Source organism: Gekko japonicus, unplaced genomic scaffold, assembly GCF_001447785.1.
Source record: "Gekko japonicus isolate JY-2015 unplaced genomic scaffold, Gekko_japonicus_V1.1 scaffold141, whole genome shotgun sequence".
NCBI lineage: Eukaryota > Metazoa > Chordata > Lepidosauria > Squamata > Gekkonidae > Gekko > Gekko japonicus.
In genome coordinates, this window is record NW_015176455.1 from 146452 (window position 1) to 155613 (window position 9162).

A 9162-nucleotide genomic window follows, 5' to 3' on the forward strand; every position below is an offset into this window, starting at 1 on the left:
GCATTTTTGTCTTAGCTCAGGAAGGATGGCTACAGAGCAAACTAATTTACGCAGTAGCCAAATTGCTTGCTCACAATTTTAATGCCAGTAGAATTTCTGCTCACAAGACTCGACAGTTTAGAGGGAACGTTGTCTGCTACTACATTTTCTCGACCCGCTACGTTCACAGCCTTGAGAGACAGAATATTGCGCTCTGCCCATACCATCACCTGTGATGCTCTCTGCCCATACCATCGCCTATGCCGCCGCTTGACTCAGTCTCCTGAAGCGGGTTCCTCCTTGCTTGTTTATGAAAGCTTTGGCCGTCATATTGTCTGTGTGAATGAGGACATGATGTCCCCTCAGGTATCTCAGAAAACGAAACAGCGCCAACTTTATTGCTCTCAACTCTAGAAAATTTATGCTCCTGGTCGACTCCAACTGTGACCAGGTTCCCTGCGCCATGTGTCCCAAAGTATGTGCACCCCAACCGAACAGGCTGGCATCCGTTGTTACAACTAGTCTCTTGGGATCCCTCAGAGGCATCCCCATGGCGAACCTGGTTAGTTCCAGCCACCATTGCAACTCCTGCCTGACTTAACACTGACAACCTCACAAACTTTACTCTCTTGTGAGCTATGTCCTCCTGAAAAGGCCTTAGGAAACTCAGAAGAGGACGTGTACGAAACCTGGCCCACGGGACCACATCCTGACATGAAATCAGCATCCCCAAGAGGGCAGGCAGGGACATCAGTGCTACCGAGGGGCTCTGGTTCACCTGCCTCAGAAACAATCTTACTTTCTCCTGTCAGAGAACCCCTAGATGGGTCAAGGTCTGCGATAGCACCAACACACTCTTCTGTATGTTTATGATAAATCCGTGTTCGGACAACACCTGCATCGTTAATTCCAGATGTCGTTTCACCAGCTGTACCAATGGTGCTTTTATCAAAATATCATCTAGACTCCTGATTTGTGCGTGTCTCTCCGGCCCTGTGCGTGGAACAGCTAGCACTTCTGAGAAGGCTAACTTGGAGGTTCTGGCCTTTTCCTGTCTACTAGCCTAAATTTTTCCTCCAGGACCTTATGACTGCATTTCCCCACATCATTGGTGCCAACATGTACTACAACCACTGGTTCCTCCCCAGCTCTACCAGCCTATCTAGAACACGTGTAATGTCCACTACCTTCACCCTAGGCAGGCAAGTCACCATATGGTCAGTACATGGGTTTCCACCCAGCGGTCTACCTGCCTAAGGATCGAATAATCAACTACCAAGAGCCCCCCTCCTTGCCCAGGGATGATTCCTTGGTGCCAAGAGCCTTCTCCATGTGCCTAACTGACTGTATCCACTTCTCCAGGTCAGCCACCTTGGCCTCAAGGGTGCAAACTCGTTCCCTGAGAAACAGGAGCTCCTTGCACCAGGCACACACCCAAGACTTCTGTCTAGTGGGCAGACAGTCATACATGTGACACTCCATGCAGAACACCGGATAGCCCCCAACCCCCTGCTGGCATTGTGCTTTCATAATTGCTTTTTAAAAATAATTATATATAATTCCCCTTTTAAAACCCTTCATATTTATGTGGCTCTCCTTGTGGAAAGTCTACTTGCCTTACTGAGAACACAAGGAGACTACGGCCCTGGCTTCCTGGGCTTCTTACAGAGCCCCTAGACTAAGAGCCACAGGACAAGAGTTTGTGCCTCCAGTGAGATGCAGCCTTAAATAGAAGCCTCACCCAGCAAAAGGCAGAGCCAGCAGCTATTCAAATTACACCCAGGCAATCCATTTACAGTCAAACAAATAACCCTTTCTCACATAGCCAGGATGCTGCAACAACTTAAAACTCACCCTGTCACGGCTCAGGTGGGGTGTCACCTGACGCTGCCACCACTCTGGTTCCAGGCTCCCTTGAGAAGGCCCAGAGCACCCCCCCAAGACCTTTAGACCTCCCTTATGGTTGAATAATAGGCGTGAGGACCAGGCAGAGTGAACAGTGAAAAGAGTTTATTGTATAGGAGGTCAAACAACAAGGTGCAGAATAACAACAGTAAGTGGGTGAAATCAAATGCCCTAATGCGTCTAAATATATACTGTCCCTGGCTCACTATTCCAAGTGGCACTAGACTACTCACCCTGTCCTCAGGATGACAGCAGCCTTCCTTCAGCCTCTGCCCTCTGGAAGAAAGAACAGCTGTTCCTGCTGTTCCAGAATTTTTATTCCCAGCCCTCCTCTTTTCCTATTGGTCCATTTTGGCTCCAAATTTCGGCTCCAAAACCTCTCAGGGGCTTCTGGGAGTTGTAGGCCCAGCCTCACCTACTGCTAGCCAGGCTCCCTGGGCCTAGTAGGCCTCTGGTGGCACAACCCAGATCATGACACTCCCAAACACTGTCCCCCCCACAGTGCCCTCAGCTAAATCTCCTCAGCTGAAAGCAAATAAAAAGCACTCACCCTTCTAGCAGCTCTGTCTCCTGCTGTTTCTCAGAGCTCAGCTGGGTCAGTTTAAATTAAAAGTTTTAAAACACACATTGGGGGTTTAAATCCCACCCAAACAATAACACAGTCTGCACATGTGCAGTTTACTTACCTGTGCAGCAACACAGTGGCTGCCAGGGGCCCTGATGCTGTAACTGAAGAGGTCAAGGTAAGGAGAGGAGGAAGGAGAAAGAGATGGGAGGAACAGTGACAGAGAAATGGAGGGGGGAGATTGATGGAAAAGGGAGAGATAAAGAGAAAGGGGTAAGATTGTCATGGGAGGGGGAGAAATAGAGGGGGAAGGTTGTCAGAAAAGGGGAGGGGGGAGAAAGAAATGGAGGAGATTGTCAGAGAAGGGGAGGGAAAGAAAGGGGGTGGAAGATTGTTTGAGAAGGGGGAAGAAGGAAGGAAGCAAAGGTGGGGGTGGGATGTACCCTCCCTTCAAGTTTCTTGTGTGTCCCCACTTGTCTCATCCTGTTTCTAAACGTGGCTATGCACACAGAAACACACGTAACCATTGCGTCATGCCACTGGTCCTCCTAAGTCCAGCCAAAGGCTGTAGAGTCTGCGTCTTCTCAGTTTGGAAAAGAGACAACTAAGGGGGGACATGATAGAGGTTTATAAAATTATGCATGGGGTGGAGAGTGGGTGGAGAGTAGACAAAGAGAACTTTTTCTCCCTTTCCCAAAATACTAGAACTTGAGGGCATCCAATTAAGCTGATGGGCAGTGGACTCAGAATGGACAAAAAGGAAGTACTACTTTACATAGAGAGTGATTAAAATGTGGAATTTGCTGCCAGAAGATGTAGGAAAGTGCTCCATCCCCATTGTCATTTTGGTTGCCTTTTTCTGGGAAGTTCACAAGCAGGAGGTAAAAGTAATAGTTTTCCTCCAGTGTTGTTCCCCCAGCAACATACTCTTTTTGAAGCTGGAGGTTATATTTACCCATTGTGGCTAATAACTGTTGGTGAACTTGTCCTCCATTAATATGTCTAATTGCCACTTAAATCCAGAACATTTGATCCTCTGTATTCTTTCAAATATAGATTCTTATTCATTTAAATTTCATCCCTTCTCCCCAGTTTTATACACTGAAATGATTCCTGATTTCTTGAAATATCAGAGAAAAGCTTACTTGAATAAAAGGTTGAAGAGTTGTTTGGCTTGGAATTTTAATAACATAATTAAGTAGTGTACAATGGCAAACATTACAAAATTCCTTAACAGGTATAAGAAAGGAAAACTACAACTTTAAATAAGAGCCTCTGTAATACAGTGTTTAAACAGTTTGTGTCACACCCAGACCCTCCCCTTTTAAGGCAGTTCCGTTCTTAACAAAGGTTAGAGCTACACACACAACAGAGTTTACATACATTGGCTCCACTGTTGGAGCTGCACTCTCTCCCCAAACATAAAAACATTTTAACAAATAATGCAATCTGGAAAAGGCGATAGTAGCCTTAGCAGCAGAGGGGAAACTAATGTTTCATTGTGTTATAAACTGATTTCCAGCTTCCTCTTTAGCTGCTGAATACTGTCGTGTGCAGTGAAAAAAGCCCTTGTGTTTAGTTTCAAAGGTGCTGGGATTTCAATGGATGGCAAAGTGACACATTTTTCTGACACTGTCACAGATTTTATAAACTGTTTTAGAAAATACTTTTTATTTTATAAACTTGTTGACTAATGAAAATTGGGATGAAAGAGATTACATAGATTTAATTTTTCCTCACTGATTCAGAAAGATGAAGTCTAAATTGGTCAGGGATGCCACGTTATATCCCTCAATGGGCTCTGGAAGGGGAAATCAGAAATACACAGGGATATACATCCTGCACAACATCCAAACTCTGATTTCTATTAAAACAGCATCTGGCTTTATATGGAAAAACTATTTGATTTGTTGAGAAGGAGCTACAGAAAGAAATTACTTACAACCCATAAGCTTCTTCCTCCTAGAAAGACTAATGATTTAGCTTTTTGTTGCATTTCTTTTGAAAAACTTTGTAGTAGGCTGAGTGACCTATGTGTAGTGCTTAACCCAGCCTGCTACCAAAATAGGTACATAACACAATGTATCATCAACTTTGCCAAAATAGGTACATAACACAATGTACTATCAACTGTTTCTGTGAAATTTCCTGTTCTGGGACTTTCTCATTGGTTTCAGAGGGGCCTGCTCAGGATTTCCTGGTAGATTAGCTGATACAGTGCCCTGTAAAAAGGTAACATGCCTCTTAAATGAAATCTAAGCCAAAGACACAAGTATATAAAACAAGTGCAAAGCTTCAAAAGGTGCAAATTTTAAGAAAATAGGTGTGGTCAATCAGAGGGCTGGAAATGCATGAAAAATCCATGATTTCCCCAAAGCTCTGACAAAGCAACAGAACTAGACCCATGCAGTGTTGACCAGTTTTGGATGACTAGCTTTTGATTCAGCAATTATTCCCATCTATTCACATGTTTAGAAAGTTTTGTGTTGATGGAAGAGGAGATGGAAGAATCTGTGAAGCACGTAATGAGCATCCACCACATGGTCCAGTATAATGTGGTAAAGCCTTAGCCATCCAGGTTTGCGAACCTTCTTTGTAATGGCGGAAAACTTTTTTACTAAATGTACCATCAGGCTTACCTAGCTGCTAGTGCTGCTTGAGACTGAAGCATATGGATACGTTTGTTCAAATAGCAGCTCTTTTACATTGGCAATATAGGATCATATGATGGGTTTGCTGCTCTCAATTTCCAGATTTTTTCCCCCTGCAAAATGAGAATGCTCAGAAACTCGCAGAGCCTGGCTCTGGAAAAGTCTCATTACATTAATCCCCCTTGAAGTTGCTTTCTAAATAAATATATACGGTCAATCTATTCTTTTTTACATACTCTTATGACATCACACTCTGCCAGTTCTACCATGATCACATTACCCGTCTCTAGATGACCTGGCAATAACCCACCCATGTCAACCAGAGCTCATTCACATGAATACTCTGATGCAACAGGAAGTGCTGTTTATATGTATATCTGCCCTGCCTCACACACATTCAGAACGCAGTAACCTGATCTTGATCTAGACAAGCAGTGAGACTGTACTCTTTCTCTAATAAGCAACATAACAGCAATGTTCCTATGATCCTCACTCAGCACTGATCTCAAGGAGAGAAACCGTTATTCACTGCAATCCTCATATGCTGAACTATTGTTCTGACAAAATAGTTGCATTAAGCATACATATGATTGTTTAAAGGCTCATGGACTGAGATGCTATCGAATTATGGCCACGGTCCTAACTCAACTGCACAAAGGGCAGGAAGGACAGGTACAATCAAACTGATGAAGCCTCCAGGCCACAGCTGAACAGACATGCTCTGGCTATGAGTAGCCTTGCATATGAGAGTAAGGAAATGCCTGACCTTTAACATGGCTTGTTATATAGGAATTCACCTTGTGCAGCCATAAGGGTGGCAGAATGGATATAGGATCTATTCTAACTTACTAGAAATAATAAAAACTGATGCAAAATAGATGCTTGATGACTCTAATAAATGTGTTGCATGCTTTGTGAAGTGTAGTAAAACAGAGTTAGGTTAATGTAGGCAGTGGCCACTATTCATTAAGAGTTTACATGTACAGCAACTCTAGTTATATGAGAAATTAAATTGAGATAAAAATGAAAGGACACAGGGTTAAAGATTCTCACGTGCATAAATATTAGCAGGGCTGAGCCCTAAGAGGTTAAAAGGTTACATTTGATACATGTCATGGAAATATTGACACATTTACTGGTTTGTAAGAAAATAAAACTTTGAAATTTAATATAAACCAGGACACAGTGATAACTGCATGAACTTTCCCAGGATTAACCAAATCTATTTTCTTGTGCTCTTTGCAAGAGTTTTTAAGACAAAAGTACAAACAACATTAAACTTAATTCCAATAAAATTATGACAAACAAAAAATAACAACTTATTAGTAAGAAGTCTAATAAAAGGAACAGCTTGCATAACGTGGATCATTACCTGTTCCCCATAAAGCTACTCCTAAATCATAATCAGCTCATAGCAAAATCACAAATAAAAACCAAATAAAAACACACACAAAATTAATGTAAGACAAATTTACCCTAGAAATGCTATTTAGTAGGGTGGGGAAAATGTATAGGGGAAAAATTCCAGAAATATTTAGTCGGTCAATATACAAAATTGGAATATGGTAATGTAATATAACTTGTGTGTAGAAAACATATGCAAAATATGAATTTCTACAGAATGTGGATTAAGGTGTGCAGTTGTATTTTCAGGTATGTAAACGGTTTCTATTTGCCATATGCATCAAAATAATCAGCTTAATTTTTTGAAGAATAGCAGTCATGCGAATTATGCAATAAGGCTGTGAAGTCCCAATAAACTTGTGGGGCTTTAACAAAACCCTGTATTTACAACAAATTCCACAATATACTACAGCCTTTCCCCTTCAGATTTACAGAACTAAATATTATTCATTATTGGCAGAAGCAGTAAGCTGACTGAATTCGTAAAGGAATGAAGAAAGAAGTAATTGAATTCCTGGAGTAATTCTTGAGACCACACAACCCTTGGTCCTTAGAGAGATGAAAATTGTCCGTTTTCAGTAGATCTTAACAGTGCAATAAATGTGCAATAAATTCCGTCATTACAAATTCAGCAGATGCTAGTACAGTTCCTTGATTCAAGGAAAGATTTTTATTTCTTGACTGCTCTACTCACGTAGGATTGTAAAAACGTTCAACAATTTTTTTATACGTGATTCCTACAGCTGGATGCCTTGTTACTTCAGAAATAAAGGCTGAAGGATATTGAAGGACACTTTTCTCTCTGTATTCAATTGAAAAGTAGAAAGAGAAGAAAGAAAATGTAAGAAAAGCTTCAAGACAAAGAAGAGATAAAAACTAGAGAAAACTACCAAAAGGACTAATAGAATATATTAGAAATAGCTTGAGCAATGATAGAATAGGCACAGAAAGAGCAGATGATATACTGAGTAGTTAATAAAGTCTTTTACCATTTTATGTTTTTATACTTTTATATGTATCAAACAAAGGGCTATGCATATACTGCAATTCTGTGGTGATATGGGAAAGTATAGAATGTGGTATTGGGTGTAGAATTCCGTTTCATTACAGCTTTTCTAGCCCTTAAAACTGCAAAGACATGCCTCAAAATGCATTTCTCAGAAGTCAGAAAGATGGTTGACTAACATTTCCAATATCATTGTTCCTTGTCTCCCATCATATCTAGAAAGATAAATTATGCAAAATAGGTAAAATGTAGTATTATACAAAAAAAAAGCATCATATACATTTGCTTTATTTGTTGAGTTTACAAGGTTCAGTTTTTCTTGGCACATAATTTAAGACTGCCAAGCTGAAAAAAATCTTTTAGCATCGTGTCACTTTTTCATTTCAAGCAGAACTGATACACTTGAAATTTCTTCTGAAGAAATCAAACCCTGAGAAAACAATCCATTCTGTACAGTATAATTTTAGGGGTATCCAAAACAGATGAGTTTCTCCAGACATGGGGGTAAACATAAAGTTTATATATGGTTACACTGGTACAGGATTACACAGGAGGCACAAAGGTGACATGGATCAATTGAAGTTTATACAACTTGCTGATTTATCTACATGGAGACAGTTTTGGAGGTGAGTTTGGGAAAATGGGGAAATGAAGGTGGGTTTAAAAAATGCAACACTCTCATTTGGGTGGATAAAACTAAATGCCACCTGCTGGTTTGGCTTTAGTGGTTAGCAAGACAGATAGGCCACATAATGCAAGCAGTATTGTCAAACATTAACGCAATGTGCACTCGTTCTTCCATTGTTAGTTTCTTTCCCCTTCTGTAAATGAAAACGATCTCATTTACATGCTGGGCAGAAAACTCACCACTTGGCCCACGTCTCATGTAGTGGGGGTAATAGTATTAGGAGCTTTGTTGCTCCCTAGACCTGCTTTTTGAATTTCTGCTTTCTGGTTTAGCTTCCACATCTGCAGAAGAAAAGCATGTTATGTTATTTGTTTAGCAGGAAAACCCCCGATGTCCTCACATAGTAACATATAATGCACCGCAGACAGGAGGTATGCAAAAACAAAGGATTGGGAATAAGAATGGAAGATGGGAATGCAACCCAGTTGCTCTACATATTTATTTTGTTAATATATGTCACATATATTTATTTTGCATCACACTTCCCACTCCCTTTCAGAGTTATCCTTAGGTAAAAAATGGATTTCAAAAGTGAAAACACAAGGAAATATATGCACTATGTCTAGTTATGTCAGTCAAGACTGTGCAATTGATTTATTCACCATAGCAACGAGGTTGGTAAAGCAGAAAACTATCCTTGCATGCAACAAAATAAAACATGCAAAATCAAATTATCTTAAATTAGCTATTTGTTTAGGAAAGTAATGCTTCAAACAAGCTTTCCCTTGCAAGCAAAACAGTTATTGCAATTCACAGTACAACAATTAATTCAGTGCCCCATGCTTCTCTTGGAATGTTGGTCCTGTATTTAACTCTCGGATTCCATGCAACGAAACAAAAATGTGAACTATATGGGTCCATATGAAGATTCAACTGTTATTACTTTGCCACCCACTCTGTAGCTTAAACCAGCATCACAAAATCAGTACCAACCCTTCTTTTGAAAATTGCTAAGTAGTATGGT